This window comes from Homalodisca vitripennis, chromosome 6, assembly GCF_021130785.1.
Source record: "Homalodisca vitripennis isolate AUS2020 chromosome 6, UT_GWSS_2.1, whole genome shotgun sequence".
Classification (NCBI taxonomy): domain Eukaryota; kingdom Metazoa; phylum Arthropoda; class Insecta; order Hemiptera; family Cicadellidae; genus Homalodisca; species Homalodisca vitripennis.
The window spans coordinates 101838678-101844677 of record NC_060212.1 but is presented as its reverse complement, the minus strand read 5'-3'; positions in this window follow the sequence as shown (position 1 = coordinate 101844677).

The following is a 6000-nucleotide window of genomic DNA, read 5'->3' as shown; positions in this document are numbered from 1 at the left end:
ATCTGCTTACTCTTTAAACTTTAAACTCATGTAAATAAAAAATGTGATTAAACCCTGACGAGCTCAAATGGTTTTATACAGAATTGCAGTTTAGTCAGGAATTTCAATTTCTATGCTATCCATGTTAAATAAGTAGGTGGAAAATGAAGATTATATTATGCAACATACTGCAAGAGTTCATTGTTACAGTAAATCAATTTATATACCACATCATTATCTAAACTGGCATTCACACCTGTTATTATGTGTTTTCAAAAAAAAGGTATTTCAAGTATATCCTAATATTTCAAATACTTAGCAGACAGCTTAAGGGTAGAATTCAGAGTAAACGAATGAAAAACAAAAAAAGTTTCATGAAGATGAAATTATATAGTAAAAGCTCAACGAAGGCAATATTTATAGTCGTACAAAACAAATCTAAAACTACATTTATTTCAATTTCAATCCCGCGAACAAAATAATTCAATACATCTAACCACATAGTAAATGGTTGATAAAAATGCTCAGGTATTTACACTCGAAAGGTATTTTAGTAGTTTTAGATTCTTGTGGTTTAGTCACAAATTTAGTTAGTTTGATTCCTATGTGACAGTTGATTGCGACACTTTGAAACATAAATTGCCCAACGGTAGTTAAGTATGCAAACATCTTTGTTATACCGAAGGCGGAGAGGTAAGAGATCAGAACGAGCTGCAATCGATCCGCGAGGTGGCTCGTTAGTTAAAATTAACATTCTTAACAATGAGATATTTTAATTCCAATCTTGGGATCAAATATTTTCTATGCATGGACAGATTACACATATCTTACATTGATATACTCTCATGACCGCTTTCAAACAAAATGAATGTTGTCAGTGAAGTGCATTGTGTATGAAAATAAATGGAAGTTGTTTAGGAATTGTCTAGTCAAGTAAGCTAATTTCAAGGTCTTTTTCTTCCTATAAAGCGCTTAGATCCTATGTCACGTGAGACCTAGGCAGTACTGATTATGGAATAGAAAAAGTTATTGCTAATGAACAACATGGTAACCGGATATGGTACTGTAAACACCTGTGTTATTGCCTTTAAGGTTTTGCTAGAAGTGTTGGGGAAAGTAGTTGGTTATCAATAAACCAAGTTCTTGAGGAAGTAAGAACATCTCTTTCCGCTGAATCTCATAGCCTCGGAAAAAGGCGTTGTTGGTAATTTCTATGACAAAAAATAATAAAAGTAACTTAAAAATCCGGACATTCTATCGTCATGCATTAATAATGTACAGCACTACGTTTCGAGGATTGGTATTTATTTCCTTCATCAGGTTTCACTAAAGAAGCTACCAACCGTGTCACTGAACAGTACAAGCCCACTGAATGCTTCGCCCAAAAAATAGCACGTCTGTAACCCATCGGTGACTAGGTATAAATTAATATGGGCACTTCCTGTAGCAGCGTAGCGGGTCACCTGAAACAAAAACGGGGAACAGGATGGTGATGGTTCGGATGGGAGGAATAAAAAGCAGCTGTTCTCAGGCCAACGTCTTTCCTTTTCATCTCAGTCACCTTAAGTATCCGAATTTTATTGGCTGAAGTTTCTTTGGATGTTACAATAATCTTAGGAAAAAATTTAAAGTAAGGATTATTTTAGAACCAGGAACTACATAACTACATAAGTGCTACTCTGTGACAGGCAATTCCCTTCCACCTGTCTTAATACATGGAGCTGGAAAAGGGGAAAATGTCACCATTCTGAGCACTACCTCACTCTTGTAATTCCTATACCTTTTGAGTTTACCTCCTTCCTTAGCTATTAACGTAAATGTACAGATTTTTTTAAGAAAAGGGTTTAGGTGGATTGGTTGGTCTTTTAAACACTATAATCTGAATAATCAGCACTAATATGAATAGTATATTATGCAGGCGTGACTGGATTGATTACTCTAAGAAACTAGTCTCATAAATGTCCACTAATTGTGTAAGTCAACTAAACTGACTGAACATCTGAGACTAATTTTGCAACAAGAGGGCATCCGGAAGGCACCGCATGTAAATAAACAGGACAATGTACTGTCCGGCGCATGCGCACTCTCACGGTGGTCTGGCGATTTATCCGACCGGTTTAGCTTGTAAGCCGTGATAAGGCCCGGCTTCCAGTGACTTCTAGCGCCTTGTAAGACCTGTGTGGGAACCACCGTAGGATGTATCTATTGCAGCGGAAGTCCGTAGATATGGTAATTCACGGTGGGCATTATAATGCTGGTTTATATCCGTATTCACGTCAAAGTCAGCAGAAGCAGTGGAGTGCCGCGGCTCGTGTGGGACGAGATGTAAGTGCTTTGTTTCATTACTGGTAAGAAATGAAGTGCTATTCAGCCTCCTACGCGGACGTCTCACAGATGCTTGCACAGAGATCTCCCTTAGATATGTATAATTAAACATAATTTCTCTTCAAAGCCATAAATAATGCTCAAGACTGTTTACTCAGTGTTCTGTTACCATCTGAGTTCTACATTTACTATATGATTAAATCCTAATACCCAATTCAGTCATTTTACATTTCTGTGGCTCCCATGTAGACGTTTACAATGATACAACGTTACAGTGTGTACACACCTATACTTAAATAGAACCAAACCACAGAAATGAAGTGCAGTATTGTTTATTGTAACAAATCTTTTTTTTTTCATTTTACTAGCAATTTTGTAATAATGGGAAATTATGTGGTGAGCCTCGACTTTCTAAACACCATGTAAAAATAAAATTCCTAGAAACATGTTCCATTTCATGTAAAAAACACAAAAATAAATGAAATTTGCTAACTGATCCCTGTACTTCTACCTTTATAATATAATAGAACATCGCCTGTCCTAGACGGTCTCTTCCTTTTATTAGATACTAATTGAATAAACCAAATGACTTAATGAATATATTAAATAAATATGAATAGAACAGGTACATTAGAATTCTGCTTATCCGAGCTACTGGGTTATTAAGTGTCCTTTTCTACGTTAATAACCTTTTAGTCACGTTTACTTACTACAAATGAAAACAGCAAAGTATAGACGACCAACATTACCAGATAAGACACGATATTACCAATATATGGTTAACCATCAACATAACGAAAAATAAAACTATAGAAAAAAAGAAACCGCTCGAAAAATCTCATTTGATGAGTTGGAAGCAGCTAAAGGTTTCATCGAATAGCAAGATGAGAGCTCAGCATACGGAGATAGGTTTCTTCAGTAATGGCACAATATTGCAACGATGATTTGTCAAGAGGTTGTCAACCTATTGGCAAGATGTTTGAGCAAACAACGTTCAAAGACTTTTTGCAAGCAGTAACATTTTACGGTCTGTATTTTATGTCAGGGACAGTAAAACAGTAACTTATTACATAAGTATACAAAACAATTAACAGATATTACGAACAACTACCATTGGTTTTATATGATTTTGATTAATCAATATTGATTTTTATCAAGAGATATTTTACTCTACCCTTCCTGTAATCCGTGTTTTTCCGTGTCCAAGGTAGACCCGGTTCCGTTTAGCTCAGTTGGGTTGGACTTCTTTACAAATTCTAAAAGATTATAATATGAGATTTGCTTCACTTTGCACTCTCTAGTGTTATCTCTTATTTAATTTCCCTCAAAAAAAAAGGATACGTTCTTCTTTAGTCGTTATACTATAAATAATAAATATAACTTTATTGAATTTGATTCTCGGATTGCAATTTTAATTTAAAGAAAACATAATTGTAATCCATGTGAGATGTATATAAACATTCTAAATCAAAAATAAGGAGTTACTATCTTCCCAGGATCAGTTATTATTTCAATATAATAAATTGTGAATATTACTATAGAAACACGGGGACGAATAGATTTTCATTCAGAGCAGTTTGAAAGAAAACTACAATTATTGACTATAAAATATTGCGTTGTTATTGCAACTTTCTCAAGTACACGAATATAAGATTACACTGTTTAAAAATAAACAAACAAAAGAAGAAACACCTGATAAGAAACATTCTCGAATTTAAATAAAATTTTCGATTGATATTCAAACAAATTTTGATTAGTTGTTGATTTTTATATATAATTAATACAATACAATTTTGTATTTTGAAAAATTTTAATATATTAATAAAAATTTATTTATTAAAAACCATAAGTTATACATCCAAAATAATATGGAGAAAATTATTATTTGTGTTTATTTCAACATTCTTACTATTAGAAATTTAGAAGGGAGAGGCATACGAAATAGTTTTGAAACGTTAAGTAATGAATTTTCTTGTCCATTTTAAAAGTTTTTGTAAAAATATCATATTCATGTTTTATATAATCATTTAAACTGACGTCAGTTTTTACTGCACTGTAAAGGTAAACGATACACGAATTTATGTCTGACCAACCAAATCTCTCACTGCCGGTTACTATAAAGGCATTCATTCTGATAGAACAGTTTAAGATGATTCATGTTGGAAAACGTTTCAAAATATAGAACAACCGTATTTTTCATCACTATGGATCAGGATTGGAGAGAACTGTACAAGAATAAATTATTGCATTCTGTCACCTACCACATTGTATAACTCAAGACTACTTTGTAGAACGTCTTTAAACGTCTTATAAGTATCTTTTTTCGTAATCCACTTAAAAATTCAGATACCACCCTGTTGCTCCAATGAGGTTCTTCCGCTCTCTCTGCAACCGTGTCTGAGTGCCGCCGTACACGGTGGGCTGGGCGGTAGCTTAGCGTCAGCAGGTTCTGGTGTTGTAACCCTAGCCTGTGTTCCATCATATCGCAGACTGCCGTGTCGGTCTGTATGATGGAGGACGTCTTGTACCTCTCAGACAGACGTGTCGCCCGGCGTTACGACCCGGCCTACCCACGCTCGAGTAAATCGCTATAATTGCTTATCGTGCACCTGGTCTTGCGAAACCTGTCGTAGCTTTGAGTTCTATTAGTACGCTTTAATTAAATAAATGAAAGCCAACTTTTCCAGCACACCACTGAGGCGGTATTATTAACTATAAATATTTAACATAACAGTTTAGGGTTCTAAACAGCTAACAGCCAATAAAACATCCACTGTTTGAAAGGATGACAGAATTTCGGATATTTACCAACGTTATATGTTACAAAAGGTATAACACATCGTTTAAAGGTGTTAGTGTCATTCTCGTACTCGTGACTTGTGCTCGGGACTTGCATTCTGGGCAGTAACAACGCCTGGACTGGACTCCAAGCGGTTTTTCGGTGTGTTTGAACCCATTTCTTTCCCTTCTGTTCTTCTTTTTGTTCTTTATTTTTGTATGTATTAATACTCCTCCCACCTGACGAAGAGTATAGATTCCAATCCTCGAAATGTTGCGTTATACCTTTAGTCTATGACAAGTGTCCGAAATCCAGTTATTCTTTCAAACCGTCCATCGTCAATAATAAACTCTAAACAAACAATGCACTGTTTTTAGGCTTTATCTCCAACCTCAACAAAGTAGCAAAAGTGACACTGCGCGTAAAAGTTACAATTCGAAATAGAACTGTTAGTGGTAGTAATATGGAAACGTTTTGTTTTCCCTTGAGCAGTTTTTTTTTTTTGTTCATTTTGCATACAGGTGAGTTCCATCGTGTGAACAATCTTGTAAATATTTGAAAACAACAAAAATATAATAAACGAATCCGAAACTCGTAAATGTTAAATAATGTAGACCCATTACGAAACAACCGGGCATGGCTTGCGGACCAGGTTTGCGCGTACAATAAATGACGAATGAAATGATTTGCATATAAATTGAGAAGCCATAAAAATAAAACACTAACAATGGATGAAAGCCGTAAGTATTTAATTATCGCCTTCTTGATTTATTTCCATAACTTATGTTTTATAAGTTATTATCTCTAAGAAAATGATTGATGGAAATAATTATTTAATAACTTTTGCTTATATAGAAATTCTAGTCAGAAATACACTTTTATTATTGTTTTAGTACATGGTTTTAAAATAAATTATT